At 43.2% G+C, this 20300-nt stretch overlaps 1 pseudogene; it reads right to left on the bottom strand.

Moving 5' to 3' along the window:
• Positions 1 to 2497: 2497 nt before the first annotated feature.
• On the bottom strand, positions 2498 to 13946 carry LOC121568942 (annotated as a pseudogene).
• Positions 13947 to 20300: the final 6354 nt, after the last annotated feature.

The following is a 20300-nucleotide window of genomic DNA, read 5'->3' as shown; positions in this document are numbered from 1 at the left end:
GACAGCGTTCTGTTGGATGGACTGAAGAAGAGACGAGTTCTAGCAGTGCATGTTCTACAGACTAAAACTCCACAACACTGCAGGGTGGTAAAATTACACGCCACAGAAAGACAAGGAAATCTCATTACTAATAACAAAACAGATACATTTCTACTGGACTGCTGCTTTCAAAATGCTTTGAGGTCAATTAGAAGACAAAAAAGTGCAGTATTCCTTTTTCTCCTGATCAGTCTAGTGTGTTTCTACTGAGGAATATTGATTCATGCAAACATTTCTGAAAAACACAACACACAGAGAGTCTATTCCAAAATGAACTGTTGTGCATTTCTTCTAAATGCCTCATGTATTTCAGATTGTCCATGGTGGACATTATATCCAGTATTCCATCCTGTTTTCCAGCTTTTGAAATGTTTCCCATTTTAAGGTAAGTCACACAAACTAAAAAATACAAATCATTCAAGTCACATCCCTAACGCACTTGAGGACATGTAGGTAGTATCCCCATAGACCCACTACATCGTCTGTGATCTTGTGATGGAAGCTTATACAAATATAGCACGTCAAATACAAAGGAACAATTCTGTTTTGCTATTTCAGCCCTAGATTTTGTTTTGAGAACAATTATGCAAATTTGTGCTACAGCAAAATTTCACTATACAACAATTTTTTGCACATATTTTTCACTGGCACAATTACTGTAGGAGCTGATTTCACAAATGTTTTCTTTATTAACCATGCAATTTAAAAAATGCTCATCCATTCATCCTTTGATGCTTTCATCTGACATCTACATGTACAAATTTGCCAAACTAATGTATAAAATCAAAGACCAGTCAAGGAAATTAAACTTTAGTATTCTGCCCTTTTACCTACAGTTAAACAAAGCTAAAATATAACAAATGTGTTATACAATAGATCAGGGATCTATGGTATAACATGCCCACAGAACATTTAGGTTCAGTAGCTGGAGGTTTTAAATGATCCCCATAGGAGGATGTATATGGTGTGTATTGGCCATATACTATCATAGTCTTATAACAGGTGTATTACCCATATGGTATAATATGTGAACAACACAATGAGACATTATAAATGGTATACCTGAGAAAACAAAATTAAACTACTCTCTGCTTTACATGAAACATGGACATTTCCTCCTCATGTCACCATGACACAACAGTCAATAAACTAAAGTAAAACCATAGTAGCATTAAGCTACTAATGGTTGTGTATACTGCAGTCTATCATGTAAAGTCAGCCTTGGTGTTCTCATCAATTACTGTACTACTGTCATGGTGTGCCAGGCCTAGCAAGTGTAGCATGCAGACAAGAGGAGGTGAACTAAACTCTCTGACTGACATACTAATGCACTATAGCTACTGCTAAAGAGGTAATGGCCAACATCAACATAACCCATTCACATGAGATGAAAAGCAGTTCCATGGGATTATATGACATTGCTATGGGGGAAGGTCAAATGCAGTTTCCCTTTTCAAAATGGCTGCTTAAATTGCACTAGCAGTAAAACATTGGCAAGTATCAAAAAAGTCAAATCTCTGATGCTACTTTATAAAATAAATAGCAAAAATATATGTTCAGAAATCAAGGACTCAAATAAATAATATTAACAAAAACTACATTACATAAAGCTCTTATACCCACAGAACATAAGGTTATACAATGCAAACACACCATAGTACCATTGGTTCACATTGCACTATGGTAAAAGTCACAATGATAGCCAGTTTTTACACTCTCCAATTGTCTTTTACTGATGCAATTACAGCAGATTCAAAATTGTTTAATTTCTTCCATTATTCAATGAGCCATTTATCAGAGAAGCCATTTTTGCAGAGAAATTGCTTGAACATATTGCTTTACGACAGGGTCTGGTCAACTCCAATTCAACTTACTAGTACATTATGTTGCTTTTCTGTAAAAGCTTGTTTTGTCCTTCACTTGTTTGTTGTCTCTGTCCGATCTTGTTGTACATTTTAGTCTGAATATAGCTACAGTACAATACATCAATAATGCCTGCAGAAGTCCACACATCTGTTCAGTAATCAGTACTGGTTGTGATTGTCTCTTGTCATTCCCTCAGAGTGAGTCGTCAATAGGAATGTTTGTCAGAATCTATAGTGAAACAACCACCTCCTTCAAACCTCTGAGGGATGTCTCAGGACACCAAGCACCAACCATCATTTTTCCTCATCTTCCTTTCTCCCCAACCTGGTCTCAGAGCATTTCGTATTATTCTGTACATAAATCAGAGAAACTCCATTTAGTATGATATGCCACTTTTCGTATGGTATGTATAATTTGTGGATGTCCATCACCCAATTTTGTATGATATGTTTCGAATTACAATTCGTATTATACATTATCAATTTTGCAAAACGTACAATATGTCACAAATTTGCTAAACTTACTATATGTTACGAATTCTGTCTAGGTGGCTAGGAGGCTAGTCGCTCTGGATAAGAGCGCCTGCTAAATGACTAAAATGTAAATGTAAAATGTAACGTTAGCTAGCTGGCTAACGTTAGCTAGCCTGGGGGTTAAGGTTAGGAGAAAGGTTTGCTAAAAGAGTTAGGGTTGAGGGAAGGGTTAACTAAAAGGGTTAAGGTTAGGGTTAGGGGTAAGCTAAAAAGTATTAAGCAGTTGAAAAGTTGCTAATTAGCAAAAATGCTAAAGTTGTCCAAGTTGAGATTCGAACTCGCAACCTTTGGGTTGCTAGACATTTGCGTTATACGCCCGAACAACTACCCTACTTTCATTTTTGATTTAAATAACCATCTGTCTTATGTTACCATACCAAACGTAACATATCATACTAATTTCAGTGTCGAGGATTTACATTTACTATGTTATGTCTAGTCTATGAGACCAGGCTGTTCTCCCACCTCTTCCTTTAACCAGGAAGATCGTTCTCTGTTATTTGACCTTCTAATGTAAGTGTTTATACAGTGTGTATATGTCTGTGCACATAGCCTGGAAGGTAACGACCAATCTCTACACACAGATTTCAATGGGCGTGGCCACCAGGATGCGTCCGCCCCCTCCGTTGTCACGGGAGACACGTTCGTAGCTGCCGGTGGAGGAAGGGGAGCCGGTGGAGGAGTAGTGTCCGCCTACGGGCTCCATCAGGCTCTGCTGCTTCAGCCTGTCCACCAGCACGTCCTCTTCAGATGACGACGAGCTGAGCTCCACCTGGGGCCCGCTGCCCCCCAACCGTCCTCCCGCAGCGTTACTCCCGCCCGGCTCATTGTCCAGCATCCAGTGGTGGTTGAAGTAGCTGAAAACCTCCTTGACGGAGCAGCGGCGCTCCTGCTCGATGGACAGGAGCCTGCGGAACATGCGCAGCCCCTCGTCTGTGAAGCGCCGCCACTGAGAGGGCACCGTGCCCGTCCGGCGCCGCTGCCAGCGCACAAACTCCTGGTAGAAGGCGTCCGACGGCAGGGCCTTCTCCCAGGGGAAGTTGCCGGTGAGCATGCAGAAGAGGAGGACACCGAAGGCCCACACATCCATGCTGTAGTCCACGCAGAAGCCCTCATGCTGCGAGGCGTCGCACAGCTCCGGTGCCGTGTAAGGGATGGTACCGCTGACACGCTTCACTGGGGAGCCGGCGCGCCGCGTCATGCCGAAGTCTGACAGCTTGACCTTACGGCACTCTTTGTCAAAGATGAGGATGTTCTCAGGCTTGATGTCCCGGTGGACTAGCTTCTTACAGTGCAGGTAGTCCAGGGCGATGGCCACCTGGTGGACACAACGCTTAGCCACCGTCTCTGGAAGACCCACCTAAACAGAGAAGATTACACACTAAGGTCAAACAATCCACCAGCAAGTAAAACATTTAAACCCTCCATCAGAATATGTGTTCAGCTATAAGCCAATGATTTAATGTAACTCTCCACTGTACATGTTGACTGCATTTAATCCTGTGGGATATCAGGTATTACATTAGTTATAGAAAATAACTTTCTAAAAATATTATTCAATGGATGCGGGTGGTTAGATAATGACTTGGATTATGTTGCTATCAGAGCTATTTCTAAACATAGATACACAACACCTAGATCTCACATTCACCTTACACATTAACATTTATCATGTCAAATCTGTACATTATCCTTCAGCTGGAAATAAAATAGCTTTTACAGTTATTCATATTCCAGACATTATGTTGAGAGCCTTCTTTTGTAAGAGCAGATGCATACATCTCTGTTTCTCTTCATCTCACCTGAGGGGGAATGATGTCGAAGAGGTCTCCTGCCAGGGCATACTCCTGAGCGAAGATGTAGTAGTCGTCTGTCTCGAAGGCAATGCCGAACATGTTGATGATAAAGGGGCAGGGAGACAGGTAGAGAGAGATGCTGTACTCCCTTACGAAGCTCTTCAGTTTGGTTGTTTTCTTCCTCAAGAACTTCAGAGCCATTTTAGTGCCTAGAACAGAACGTACAGTACTGGATGAGAGATGTTCCACCATCGATTTTCTCCTAGTAGAGTCCTATGAGACTGTTAGCTGCACCAAATTTAGGCTTGTAAATAAATTATACTGATATTAATTCAAAAACCTGTCTCGGATTAATCCAATTTAGTGAGGTTACAGTATTTCATCCCAGACTACATATTTCGCTGAGGGGGATTTATAAATATTCCAAAGCCTCTGTCAGAATAGTTTAGTCACAACACTACCTACAGAGAGGTGGGACAGCACTGCATGGGCAGTTCAGCTTCGATGCAGGGGATTTGGCAGTCAATTGAAAGTGACTACATATACAAATGTAGCAGTAAACACATACTGAAATAGAGCCAGTGAGTGCAACACTAATAAAATTAGAGCCAATGATTAGGGGGGGAGCTGCTTTTCCTTTGCCTGTCTGTAAATCCTTGGACTTCATATACACTCAGTATACAAAACATTAAGAAACCTGCTCTTTCCATGACATAGACTGACCCGGTGAATCCAGGTGAAAGCTATGATCCCTTATGGATGTCACTTGTTAAATCCACTTCAATCAGTGTTGATGAAGGGGAGGAGACAGGTTAAAGAAGGATTTTTAATAATAATAATAATATGCTTTCACTTCAGCGCTCGTCTGCGTGCTTTTTTTCGCGCCCGCTCAGGCACAAGTGTTGAGACAATTGAAGACATGGATTGTGTATGTGTGCCATTCAGAGGGTGAATGGGCAAGACAAAATATTTAAGTGCCTTTGAATGGGGTATGGTATTAGGTGCCAGGCGCACCAGTTTGAACTGCCAAGAACTGCAACGCTGCTGTTCTTTTTACCCCCAACAGTTTCCCGTGTGTATCAATAATGGTCCACCACCCAAAGGACATCCATCCAACTTGACACAGCTGTGGGAAGCATTGGAGTCAACATGGACCAGCATCCCTGTGGAACGCTTTCGACACCTTGCCCCGACGAATTGAGGCTGTTCTGAGGGCTGGGGTTAGTGGGGAGGGGGTGCAACTCAATATTAGGAAGGTGTTCCTAATGTTTTGTATACTCACTGTATAATGTAAAGACACTGGAAGCATGAAATGGATTCTGTCGTCTGGGGGGAATAGAGCAGAGCAATCTGGAAGGAAATGTATCTTCTACCGACCACAGCCTATTTCCCCAAACGACAGGAACACAGAAATTAGCAGAGGAAATATGGGAAAGGGGACAAGGCCAAGACTATGAGGTGGAAAATTGCCAGATTGAAACGCTTCAATGTCTGTTTCTCCCTGGTGCCACAGTGGGTCTGTGAGCTCAGGGGAAAAGAGAAGCTTCTCCAATAGCACCACCTCAGCTCTGGTCAGAGCACAAATTAGTGAGCATGCAACCACTTGTAGGAAAGGTCAGTTGCAAGAGGACGTTTCCCATTTGTTCTTGCATAATACAAAGGCACAGATCAGAATTCCAGACAAGTCATCGGAAAAAAACAACAATGCAAAGCCAGACAAAAGGCTTGCAACGGCTGTTGTCAATTCTCAATTCACTAGCCAGAGAATGCTCCTGCTGTTGAACCTCAATGGACCGTCTGACCTTTTATACCTTATGAGTCGTTTGAAAGACACCACCATGAGCTTTGTTTAATTTATTTGTTTAATTGATTGAACAATCTGTTTAGTATTCAGACCCCTTGACTTTTTCCATATTTTGTTACGCTACAGCCTTATTCTTAAATGGATTAAATTGTTGTTTTTTGTATACATTTTTGCAAATGTATTGTAAATAAATGACTTTAATATTACATTTATATAAGTATTCAGACCCTTTACTCAGTACTTTGTTGAAGAACCTTTGGCAGCGATTACAGCCTCGAGTCTTCTTGGGTATGACGATACAAGCTTGGCACACCCTTATTTGGGGAGTTTCTCCCATTCTTCTCTGCAGATCCTCTCAAGCTCTGTCAGGTTGGATGGGGAGCATCGCTGCACAGCTATTTTCAGGTCTCTCTAGAGATGCTCGATCGGGTTCAAGTTCGGGCTCTGGCTGGGCCACTCAAGGACATTCAGAGACTTGTCCCGAAGCCACTCCTGCGTTGTCTTGGCTGTGTGCTTAGGGTCGTTGTCCTGTTGGAAGGTGAACCTATGCCTCCCTGACATTTTACATTTTAGTCATTTAGCAGACGCTCTTATCCAGAGCGACTTAGTGAGTGCGACTTAGTGGGAAACGAACCCACAACAACTGCCGTTGCAAGCGCCATGCTCTACCAACTGACCTACACGGGCCCTGACCTGACCAAGGCCATTCTGCCCCGATTGCTCAGTTTGGCCGGGCGGCCAGCTCTAGGAAGAGACTTGGTGGTTCCAAACTTCTTCCATTTAAGAATGATGGAGGCCACTGTGTTCTTGGGGACCTTCAATGCTGCAGACAATTTTTGGTACCCTTCTCCCAGATCTGTGCCTCGACACAATCCTGTCTCGGAGCTCTATGGACAATTCCTTCGACCTCATAGCTTGGTTTTTGCTCTGACGTGCACTGTCAACTGTGGGACCTGATATAGACAGGTGTGTGCCTTTCCAAATCATGTCCAATCAATTGAATTTACCACAGGTGGACTCCAATCAAGTTGTAGAAACATCTCAAGGATGATCAATGGAAACAGGATGCACCTGAGCTCAATTTTGAGTCTCATAGCAAAGGGTCTGAATCATTGTCATTATGCGGTATTGTATGTAGATTGATGTGGATTTTATTTATTTAATCAATTTTAGAATAAGGCTGTAACGTAACAAAATGTGGAAAAACGGAAGGGGTCTGAATACTTTCCGAATGCACTGTATATTTTTGGGTTTTCATAAAAGTCCTCTTGGGTTTCTAACCTCACCTGCACACATCTTTACTGTACCTTGTTTTTTTAACGGCACTGTTTGTTTTCACTTGTCTTTTTTTGCGTGAATAAATATAACTAAAACTACACCAAATGATAAGATCATTGATATGGTAAAAACGGAATGTTGAACTATTAAAATCAATAGAGAAAAATGTATTAGAAAAATATTTGCACTGCAAATACAAGATAACTAATATCGTCTCTCTATAGTCTTATACAAAAGTGAACAGTAAATAGTAATTGAACATACTGTACATTATGCAGGGGTTTAGATGGATATTCACTCACAGAGAAATTGTGAATATTAATTTTAACTAAATCAGATTTGAAAGTGAAGAACTGTTATGATAGCTTGCTTCAAAATGATTTGATCTCCTAATATACATTTTTGATGAATTGGGTTAATCCCTCATGATGACTGATATGCAATGAATTATTCTAGAACTACAGCTCTACATTCAAGCTAATATCCACCTGTACTATGCATTGAGTGAGCATTATCAAAGCTATCATCAAACTATAAAATGAAGATTGGTCTCCCCTATGAATCACGCTAATCTAAGATTATACTCATATCCAAATTTACAGCCACCCTAATTCCCAGAGCTTTGATAGCGTAGCAAATTGGCCTGACTCACTAAAACCCAATTACACAGCAGCATGATTTAGAAGTAATCATATAAATACTATTCAACACATCTCTGACGGCATTAAATCTTTATTATTTATGTCCTCAGCTGATAGTGTCAAATGTTGGAATTGGGGAATGTAATATGGCGGCAGCGTGGGATCCGAGAGCTGGGTAAATACTGGTGTTTTAACATGTAAGTGTCTTTGTACATGATTTAGGTCTAATGACAATCCAGTGATAGTGGTTTTGGATAGTTCCAGATGGTGTGCCCTTTCACTGCTTTTATAAAAGAGCTGAGGACAGACAGTTAAACTGTGCACTTTGGTGGCTTGTGTATTTCATTATTCCTCTAGATGTAGGAGGGTAAATTGCTTTCCCCCCACTTTTGAGTTTTTTAAACAAGACTGTAAAGTGGACTGAGCAGATGGTTGACATTTTGGCTTGGATTTTATGTCACAAAGGTTGAAAAGATTTGTTAAAATAGGTCATTTTGATAAGCAATCTGGATGGAGTTTGTGCTTCACTGCTTGTCCGAAAACTAGGGACGCCACATTTACTAGAATGATGGTCCACAAATGAATTATTTAAAGAGTGGAGCGATCTAAATACTTCAAAGATGTGTAAGATTACTGTGACATGGAAAACATGTAGAGTGAAACTGAATTTTCTAACTATAAACACTGATATAAATCCCCAGAAAAAATATGATTTGGTTGTTTTCACATCAGCAAGCAATGTTTCTGTTTTGTTGCGCTCTGTTGATGGTCTGTCGGAAATAGACCAACTGACATGAATATGACACATTGGTTATTCTCAAAGGCACAGGTAGCTTCCATCACAGACAAACTCACCTCTGATTTTGTGGATGACCAGGTCCACCTTCCCATAGGTACCCTTTACCCAGCTCTCTGATGACCTCATAGTACTTGTTGATGTCCAGTTTCTCCAGGTTCTGGGCAGCAATGAGCTGCAGCTCCTCCAGGATGTCGATGGAGGCGTGGGACCCAGACCCGTGGGACCCATGGGGAGAGGAGCTCATGCTACCTGGGAGAGATGCCTGGAGCACAGGGATCTGGTGACTGCTGCAGTTCCTAAGGAAGTTAACAGGAGGAGCAGGAAGGAATGCAAGATTAAAGAGCGATAGGCACATAGGCTATACAATGAAAATGGTGGATACACCCATCGCTTTTGTATCCCACCTCTATCTACACACAGAGACACACACCTCGCTTATCGACAACATCAAAGAGTGTTTTGTATCCGAGACAAATAAGCTCTTATATAACCATTGCATCCTGCGTTAAACACAGATCTACTTTCCGCTGTGTGGAGCCCCTTTCAAGTGATTGAGATCACAGCCCTCTGTTTCCATCCAGAGAACAGTGCTGGGGAACACACAACCACTGCATAGGAAAGAACAGAGACAGCTAATTCCCTTTCCACTTCACAAATCAGTCACTTCGCACTCCGGATTCAGATCATTTGGCTATGCTTCTTCTGTTACTCTTCTGTGCCCTCCAAAACTTTGTTGCAAAATGTCTCCTGTTAGAGTTCTGTGAGATCCATGAAACCTTTAGTCTAGGTCTGAGCCTCAAATTACTCAGAACATCAACTCAACATTCACTTGCATGGCGAAGGAGAGACACAGTGAGAACAGTGGTTCATTCTTGACAGGCACTTTCGTTATCTTGCCTGCCGGTGAAAGTTTGTCAGCTCAGCTCATTGCAGATCTGTTTCAGTCAGCCGTCTGATGCAAGGCCATGTAACGACAAGCCAAGAAACACTCATTTGCAATATCCTTTCTTTCATCATCCAGGGCAGCCACATCTCTGAATGACTAAATGAACTTCACAGCCCTGATGGTACAGCAGAATTGTGCCATCTCTCATTAATGAAGATAAGAATGTGTTGAATGAGACAGGATGCGAGGAACATCCTGTGGATAGTCCATCTGTGTATGCCTCAGGGATGGCTCCACAGTGTGTGTGTGTGTGTGTGTGTGTACTTGTTTTTCTGTGAGTTTGATGCATTATACATGTGTGACAATTCACCGAGGGGGCTGTTTCAACAGGGGAACCAGCTGGCTGTCCATCAGAGCAGTACTATGACTACCAGCAGCAGTCCAGTCAGCATCCCACTGACAAGGTCATTAAAACACAACAGTCTAGGCAGTCCACTCCCGTCTCTCTTCTACATATGAAGATGAACCAGAGCCACACACACACACACACACAGTTTGTGTCATATCAAAGAGCCTGGAGATGAAAGGAGAGTCAAACAGCGTAATTAAGCTCTGCTCCTCTGTTGCAGCCCTGACGCAGCCCCACAGCAGCCACCAGGCCCGCTCCTTCCCTGCCCCCCATCCCCACTCCCTGTCCCCGCTACCCCGTCCCCTGAATATTCATGCCACCGCTCTTCCCAGGAGGACCTCTGGGAGCGCCAAGCTCCGTTTGTCACACAGATAGAGCACTGTGACCACCGTGCCATGTTTCTCCTCAATGGGATTCAGCTCATCTGTATTCAAAGCACAGACGGAGCACAGTTTGACTGGTGTATCTTGAGTCACAGCCCTCATCCCCACCCCTCCTCCTTCTGTATCACCCATGTGACGCTGGTCTTTGCGTAACACACTGGACAAAAGGTGGTCGCTGAGGATTGGTGTTGGGAGGGCCCGAGCGGCAGTTCTGCAGGTGGGGGAGGGGCCTGGGCAGTTCTGCAGATGGGGGAGGGGCTGGGCAGTGCAGTGAGAGGCCTGGACACTGAGGACCTTTTTGTCGCCTTGCTGCAGCTCACAGCTCATAGAGAGCAGACAGGCAGGCAGGCTGTAGGTAATTGCTGGCGATGCCGGGAATATTTACTTACTGTCTGGGTGCTATGTGACTATATGTAGGACACGTGACAACCAGCACAAAGTGAGCCTCCAGCTCTCCACACTCACACACGTGCACGCAGACACATTCATACTCACTCACACAAACACACCACAACCCCAACAGAAAGAGCAGCAAAGCAAGAGCTGCCTTGGCCAGCTGATCAATGTTGCCTGGCAAAGTCCATTCTTGAGCATTTACACCTAATAATAATGTCTAATGTCTAATCAATAGATCTGGTAGTAAAGAGGTAATCCACCTACAAAATGTTACCATCACTCTAGTTTAATATGAGCCGGAGTGATTCATTTGTAGGTACACAATGTAAATTGTGAATCTCAAGTTCTGTTAGAAAGATTTGATCTGATCAAGTATGATTTTCTAGAGGGAGAACAACAATGTAAATGATTGATGAATATGTCAAAATCTACACAAATCAAGAGACTGAACTGTGAACTGAAATGTGATCACAGTTTTGTGATTTATTCTTTATGGCACTGCCTGTCTCCCACAATTACGATGCAGATGATTGCTGTCCATGATTAAATGAGGAGTCTGGCACTCTAATAAACTTGTCCCATGTCCTCTGTAACACACTTTCACTGTCATGTCTTACTTAGCCATTTAGATTAAAATGTGAATTGTGACATGGTCTTTGATGTAGTAAAATGTATTCATCCATGAATGCGACACAGCCTCCATCTATAGTTTATTTTGTGTGCATAGCATGTTCTCTGTGTTGTTGTCCAGTACAGTAGGTATTCCAACTAAGGTATAACAGTTTCTTAGAGAAGTCCTACTACAGCTGGACTGAAGGCCATTCATGCAGTGAGATTGCTATTACCTGGGCCATTGACCATGTTGGCAGGATGTTGGAGTATGTCCTAAACCCCAACAGAACATCCAGCCAATGTACTGTTTCCTTTGTTTAACTGAGGAGTGGAGGCCATTTGCCTCCATTTGCTGTAAATGTTTGAACAAAGCTAACACAGCCCATTTTACCGTCCTCAAAAAAGTCACATTGTCCTACATTTCCAAACAGCTAGGGGACGTGAATATAGCTTTGTGTGTTTGTATAATACCAGAACTAATGTGCTGAATAGGTCAGCCTGTGTGGAGGGTGCTTTAGTTGTCATGAGTAATAACACTTATGAATAATAAGGGTCAACATGGTTTATTTGGTGTTGTAACAGAGAGCAATTTAGACCAAAAGATATAACAGTGCAGAACAGTGCAGAAGTCCTTCTCCTGGGGTCTGTCCCCTAGTAAAATAGGCTATATCCCAAGGACTAGGTATACTGGGTGGCAATGTTGTTTCCTCTCACAGTCCTGGAGAAATGCCAGACAGACTGGCACATTGATGCCCTGGGCGTATTATTGTCAAATACAAACAGGTGAGTGCCAGTAACACAATACCCACAATGCTCTCAAATCACAAAGCTCACAATTTGAATGATATAACGGTACATCTAGAACGGAGTTTGCGTCGTAAGAGAGGGATGGGTTTCTGTTGTCTGTCTCTCGCAAACTATTACAAATCACCTGAGGGGTTTCTCCAACCTCCACCAACAGCAAGGTCAACTGTTTTTACTCACATTACTTACATAACACTGTCACTGTCTGTCTGAGAGGAAAGTCATCCAACCTGCTGCTCAGGATAATGCTGAGTATCTGAATAGGATCCCCATGACATCTACTGTATGGCCAGTGAGGGGACACTTCACAAATAATATAGTTTGCATTTGCTCTGAATGCTACAGCTGTTTCTCCATGAGATATAGTGCTGTATGGCCAGTGCGAGATGAAGCTGACAAAGACAAAGGGTAGAATGGATATCCTCTGAATGCTCTGGCTAAGTGACCACAAAAAACACAAGTCTTTGGATCACCTGTCCCAGAACAAGAGTCTGACGAGAACAATTACATGTTGTGTCTACAAGTAGCATGGATGATTCATATGGAACGTTAGGTGTTAAGAATAGAAAATGATGTGTGCTAAAGGTAAACGTGTGTGTGTGTGTGTGTGTGTGTGTGTGTGTGTGTGTGTGTGTGTGTGTGTGTGTGTGTGTGTGTGTGTGTGTGTGTGTGTGTGTGTGTGTGTGTGTGTGTGTGTGTGTGTGTGTGTGTGTGTGTGTGAGTGAGTGAGTGAGAGAGAGAGAGAGAGCGAGAGAGGGAGAGAGAGAGAGAGAGAGAGAGAGAGAGAGAGAGAGAGAGAGAGAGAGAGAGAGAGAGAGAGAGAGAGAGACAGTGAATAGACAAGGCACTGAGGAGAGCATAGGAACATCCATACCAATACACAACAGTTTACAATGAGAGATGTAGCACTTGAGTGCATCATTTATATTTCAAATGGCCTTTTTCACAGGTATTCATTAATATACACAAATATAACTGCAATTCATTGCAAGGCTATTTCAATGTTTTCTTACAATATTACTATGATGCTATCTAATGCCAAATAGCTTCAGCCATAGGCTATCATACCCATTGTCCTTCTCCTACTGTTTACTATACTTGTCTCAGGCTACATGTTATGATGCCATATATTTATTAAATAATAGGCTACTGTAAGACAATAATGCACAACAAATAACCATTTGAGAGATGTAAGCACAAAATTAAAACCACGTAGCTAATTCTAAACCATAATTTAAAGCACCTCCACTTGCTTGTAAACATGCCAGTATGGGATGAAAATAGACCAGCAGGAATAATGAATATGTGTGAAACCTCATGCAATGCAAGGAAAATCAATAACCAAAACAGGTCTATAAAATCCAAATAAAAGCACTGAGAAATTGACTGAAATTGTAATGATCCAACCAACAGAGATGATTCATTGTTATCAATGTCTCTTACCTTTCAGATTGCACTGCATGCAATAGCCGGTGCTGTCATTTCGTTCAGCAGAAACTTTAATTGTGTAACAGGATAACCGTTACTGATTTCCTATGCAAAACCGTATCTCTGAGTAGTGCAGATTCAACGCTTTCGTTGCCGAAATGCACAGCGGCGCACAATTTCACCTTGCTGGTGCTTCTGTCTGCTTCGTCAGTACCTCTGCCAGCCTGACTTGCCCTATTGTCTCTGTTGGCCTACGGCTGCTAGATGCAACTACTGCCAGGCAGCGAGGCTGCATTAACGCCAGCCCTCCGCAGCGGCCGTCCAATCCGAGAGCAGAGCGAAGCAGCAGCGGCGCGACATAAGGGAGGGAGAGGGGTCTTCTGTCTCCATACAGATACCCAACATTCTCTCTCTTTGCGCAATGGGAATAAACAACACATAGAACACGAGTGGAGCAGATATAATGTAGTGTATTTGAGTAATATTTGACCCAGGACGTTTAAATAGCCTACAAATGTGTGGGGAACAGGTGTTGCCATCGGCAGGTGTCAAAATCAAATCACATTGTATTTGTCACATGCGCCGAATACAACTGGTGTAGACTTTACCATGAAATGCTTGCTTACGAGCACTTCCCAACGATGCAGAGTTAAAAAATAATATAAAAAATAGAAACACAAGAGGAATAAAATAAAATATGGGAGTAGCCTATAGTGTTGGTCTCAGAGAAGATGTCTCTGAGAGAGTTTGATTCAGGGTCATGGCAGAATTCCACCATGGCAAGGCAGTAAAAGCATTCTCACATAAAGATTAAAGTGTACTGCTGACCATGATCTGCACTGGCAGCTCTTTCCACCCCCAGTGGTTCTTCTTTACATTGAACCAGTGTAAAGCTGTGATTATGTGGAGTGAGCCAGAGAGTAAGTCTGAGAGTAGGCCACTGCATTGCTGAATAGGCTAGTCCAGAATTCCATTTATGCATTGTTACCATTATTAGTAAATTGCAAATTGCTGGCATGTGAGGGTAGGGAATTGGTGTTCTGTTCATTTGTAGATAGCAACGGATGCATATGTCAAGCTATTGTCAAATATTGTGACAGGTAGGCAATCGCATCCACTCAAATATATTTTTCAAATGCATCTAATCAGTCACAGAATGTGACCAGAGTCATTAATTTGTTATATTTTTATGAGTATCCATTTATAAATGGACACAGAGGACAGGCTACTCACTACTGTGGCTTATTAGAATCCCTTTCCACTGCACTACTAACCGGATTGCCTCCAGATCATTTTGGTTTGGTCTGATTCATCCTCATCCGAGCGTGTCCAGACGCAGGACCTGCGTCACAGCAGTGGATTGGTATTCTGCTGGTAACGGGGTTTGCCTCAAGTGAGAGACGGGACGATTTCTCCAACTGGCAGTCTGGCAAAGCCGGACGGTTGTTAACAGGCCCATTAGACATGCACACGTCAGCAACAGAAAACATACATTGATTTATTTGGAGGCATGGGCTTGAATTAATATTTGTGTCATAACATAGAGAGAGAGAGAGAGAGAGAGAGAGAGAGAGAGAGAGAGAGAGAGAGAGAGAGAGAGAGAGAGAGAGAGAGAGAGAGAGAGAGAGAGAGAGAGAGAGAGAGAGAGAGAGAGAGAGAGAGAGAGAGAGAGAGAGAGAGAGAGAGAGTATGTGTGTGTGTGGCGGGGGAAAATTGCTTCCCATTGTGGCACACTGGTCTCTGAACATCAAATCAAATCAAATCGTATTTTTGTCACATGCGCGGAATACAACAGGTGCAGACCTTACAGTGAAATGCTTATTTACAATCATTTAACCAACAATGCAGTTTTAAGAAAGAATACCCCAAAAAATCACACAAAAAATACTATATAAAATAATATGAAATAAAAGTAAGAAATAATTAAAGAGCAGCAGTAAAAATAACAATAGCGAGGCTATATACAGGGGGTACCGGTACCGAGTCAATGTGCGGGGGTACCGGTTAGTTGAGGTAATTGAGGTAATATGTACATGTAGGTATAGTTATTAAAGTGTGTGTGCGTGGGGGGGGGGGGGCAATGCAAACAGTCTGGGTAGCCATTTCATTAGATGTTCAGGAGTCTTATGGCTTGGGGGAAGAAGCTGTTTAGAAGCCTCTTGGACCTAGACTTGGCGCTCCGGTACCACTTGCCAAGCGGTAGCAGAGAGAACAGTCTATGACTAGGGTGGCTGGAATCTTTGACAATTTTTAGGGCCTTCCTCTGACACCGCCTGGTATAGAGGTCCTGGATGGCAGGAAGCTTGGCCCCAGTGATGTACTGGGCCGCACACACTACCCTCTGTAGTGCCTTGCAGTCGGAGGTCGAGCAGTTGCCATACCAGGTAGTGATGCAACCAGTCAGGATGCTCTCGATGGTGCAGCTGTAGAACCTTTTGAGGATCTGAGGACCCATGCCAAATCTTTTCAGTCTCCTTAGTGAGAATACGTTTGGTCGTGCCCTCTTCACGACTGTCTTGGTGTGCTTGGACCATGTTAGTTTGTTGGTGATGTGGACACCAAGGAACTTGAAGCACTCAACCTGCTCCACTACAGCCCCGTCGATGAGAATGGGGGCGTGCTCGGTCCTCTTCTTTTTCCTGTAGTCCACAATCATCTCCTTTGTCTTGATCTCGTTGAGTGAGAGGTTGCTGTCCTGGCACCACACGGCCAGGTCTCTGACCTCCTCCCTATAGGCTGTCTCGTCGTTGTCGGTGATCAGGCCTACCACTGTTGTGTCATCGGCAAACTTAATGATGGTGTTGGAGTCGTGCCTGGCCATACAGTCATGAGTGAACAGGGAGTACAGGAGGGGACTGAGCACGCACCCCTGAGGGGCCCCCATGTTGAGGATCAGCGTGGCAGATGTGTTGTTACCTACCCTTACCACCTGGGAGCGGCCTGTCAGGAAGTCCAGGATCCAGTTGAAGAGGGAGGTGTTTAGTCCCAGGGTCCTTAGCTTAGTAATGAGCTTTGAGGGCACTATGGTGTTGAACGCTGAGCTGTAGTCAATGAATAGCATTCTCACATACGATTCAATCTTAGTCCTGTATTGACGCTTTGCCTGTTTGATGGTTCGTCGGAGGGCATAGCGGGATTTCTTATAAGCTTCCGGGTTAGAGTCCCGCTCCTTGAAAGCGGCAGCTCTATCCTTTAGCTCAGTGCGGATGTTGCCTGTAATCCATGGCTTCTGGTTGGGGTACGTACAGTCACTGTGTGGACGACGTCATCGATGCACTTATTGATGAAGCCAGTGACTGATGTGGTGTACTCCTCAATGCCATCGGAAGAATCCCGGAACATATTCCAGTCTGTGCTAGCAAAATAGTCCTGTAGCTTAGCATCTGCTTCATCTGACCACTTTTGTATTGACCAAGTCACTGGTTCTTCCTGCTTTAGTTTTTGCTTGTAAGCAGGAAACAGGAGGATAGAATTATGGTCAGATTTGCCAAATGGAGGGCGAGGGAGAGCTTTGAACGCGTCTCTGTGTGTGGAGTAAAGGTGGTCTAGAGTTTTTTTTCCCTCTGGTTGCACATTTAACATGCTGGTAAAAATGAGGTTAAATGGATTTAAATATCCCTGCATTAAAGTCCCGGTCTTGTGCCACATCAGTTTTGGTGGATAGACAGCTACGTTGATTCTCTTGGTAGATGTAGCGTCTCCACCTTCCGGAACTTGACTACTCTTTAAGGATACCTGGGATAGTATAAAAGTAATCCTTCTCCCCCCCCCCCCTAATAATTCAAAAAATATTGTAAAGTGGTTGTCCCACTGGCTATCATAAGGTGAGCACCAGTTTGTAAGTGTTGGATAAGACTGCTAAATACTAAATGAAAATGTAGATGTAAACTTTGGTAGATAGTGTGGTCTACAGCTTATCATGAGATACTCTACCTCAGGCGAGCAAAACCTAGAGACTTCCTCAGATATCGTGCACCAGCTGTTGTTTACAAATATACATAGACCGCCACCCCTTGTCTTACCAGAGGCTGCTGTTCTATCCTGCCGATACAGTGTATAACCCGCCAGCTGTATGTTATTCATGTCTTCGTTCAGCCACGACTCGGTGAAACACAAGATATTACAGTTTTTAATGTCCCGTTGGTAGTGTATACGTGCTTGTAGTTCATCCACTTCATTATCAAGCATTTGTAAGTTGGCCAATAGTATCGATGGCAAAGGCAGATTAGCCACTCTTTGCCGGCTCCTTATCAAGCACCCCGATCTCCTTCCGCGATATCTCCTTTTCTTTCTACTGCGAATGACAGAGATGAGGGCCCTGTCGGGTGTCTGGAGCAAATCCCTCTTGTCCAACTCATTAAATACAATTATTTTCCCAGTTGAAGGTGAGTAATCGCTGTTCTGATGTCCAGAAGCTCTTTTCGGTCATAAGAGACGGTAGCAGCAACATTACGTACAAAATAAGTTACAAACAATGCGAAAAAACACACAAAATAGCACGGTTGGTTAAGAGTCCATAAAACGGCAGCCATTCCCTCCGGCGCCATTACTTGTATCAGAGAGCACTCATGACATAAACATGCAAATGAAATGTGATGAATGGAAATAAATTATATGACACAATAGTAACAGATTGTGTTGACAGTCTGAATGTTCTCTCCATCGGTACAGTATAAAGGACTAATTCTCTTTTCGGGTCCTCATCATGACAGTTTACAAAAACCCTCTCTGTGTCCCTCTGTGCAACACAAACAACTAACTTATTGAGCTGTAAAACATATAAATGTGCCTTGGGTTTAAAATGCTGGTGGAAAATGTTTGAATGTTGTGGCAGACGGCTGCAGAAATATACATGTTTTCCTGAGCACCGTTAATTAGATGGCTGTTGGCTGATTATCATGGCTCCCTGTTTAAATGCATTGTTTGATCAATTCCCCTGGAGCTGGAATAATGAGGTCCCAGGGTTCTGCTGTAGAGAGCAGAGCACACAGACAGACGGACAGACAGAGAGCGTGAGAGAGGGATAAAGAGAGAGAGAGAGAGAGAGAGAGAGAGAGAGAGAGAGAGAGAGAGAGAAGAAAAAAGAGAGAGAGAGAGAGAGATATTATAGCCATAATATTACATTTTAAATGTCTCTATTCCTTTGGAACTTTTGTGAGTGTAATGTTTACTATTAATTTTATATTGTTTATTTCACTTTTGCTTATTATCTATTTCACTTGCTTTGGCAATGTAAATGTTTCCCATGCTAATAAAGTCCTTTCAATTGAATTGAATTAAATTGAGAGAGAGAGAGAGAGAGAGAGAGAGAGAGAGAGAGAGAGAGAGAGAGAGAGAGAGAGAGAGAGAGAGAGAGAGAGAGAGGAACACCTGCAGCAGTGGCACAATCTCGGCACCAGCACCAGCCTTCTATAAGTCTCACACACAAACACATAAAGGCACACGATCTCACACGATCTCACACGATCTCACACGATCTCACACGATCTCACACTACCTCACATGATCTCACACGATATCACACGATATCACACTAGCTCACACTAGCTCACACGATCTCACACTAGCTCACACGATCTCACACGATCTCACACAACCTCACACTAGCTCACACTAGCTCACACAACCTCACACTAGCTCACACTCATCCACACATGCGATCTCAAATGCTGTCTTCACAGACTATGAGACTTGGACCAGGGAGAAAATGTAACCATCCATTCCATTTCATTTGGACTGATTTGCATGCCAGACAGACGCTGGCTTCTGTTATTCAGTGTGACTGACTGACATTGACTAGGTTTATTAGAGAGCCAGGCCGTCAAACAGCTGGGGCCCCTTCTCTGAAGGTTACTGTGGCAATCTCCCAGAGTGCTCCCCACCCGTCATGACATCCCCCTGGGCTGCAGCCCAGTGTCCTAATCTCTACCTTCCTCACTCCCTCTCTCATTGCCTCCTAAACAACAACACTACTCAGACCTAGTGTACACTGCCCTTCCTCCTACACCTCTGCTCTGTACAGCCATTTCCTCTGAGATAGCCAGGCCTCATTTCTCTGAGCTGATGTTAATCTGTTGTTGTGTTTTCTGAACACTGTGTTACTCTTTCAGGGCTTTGGAAAGGAGCAGTGGAAGATTGATGTAATTAGGCCCTCTCAAATGGAGAGTTTGCATTGGAAGGGGAATTAGTCAGGGCCAGTGCGGTGGAAGTGTTTTGAAAAGGCCTGACAGCGACTGTGTCAAATCAAATCAAATTGTATTTGTCACATGCTTTGTAGACAACAGGTGTAGCATAACAGTGAAATGCTTACTTACAGGTCATTTTCCAACAATGCAGAGTTAAAGATAACATACAAAATTAAATAAAGAATAGAAATAGTGACACAAGGAATAAATACACAGTGAAAAATGAATAAAAATAATGAGCAAAAAAAACATGGCTAAAAGAGGGAGTAGAAAAGAACATGGCTATATACAGGGAGTACCAGTACCTAGTCGATGTGCAGGGGTACAAGGTAATTGAGGTAGCCACTCCAGGTCCTTAATGTGCTTCTTCTTGAGCCACTCCTTTGTTGCCTTGGCCGTGTGTTTTGGGTCATTGTCATGCTGGAATAACCATTCACGACC

The sequence above is a fragment of the Coregonus clupeaformis genome, chromosome 7 (genome assembly GCF_020615455.1).
Source record: "Coregonus clupeaformis isolate EN_2021a chromosome 7, ASM2061545v1, whole genome shotgun sequence".
NCBI lineage: Eukaryota > Metazoa > Chordata > Actinopteri > Salmoniformes > Salmonidae > Coregonus > Coregonus clupeaformis.
This window is presented reverse-complemented; position numbering and strand designations above follow the sequence as displayed.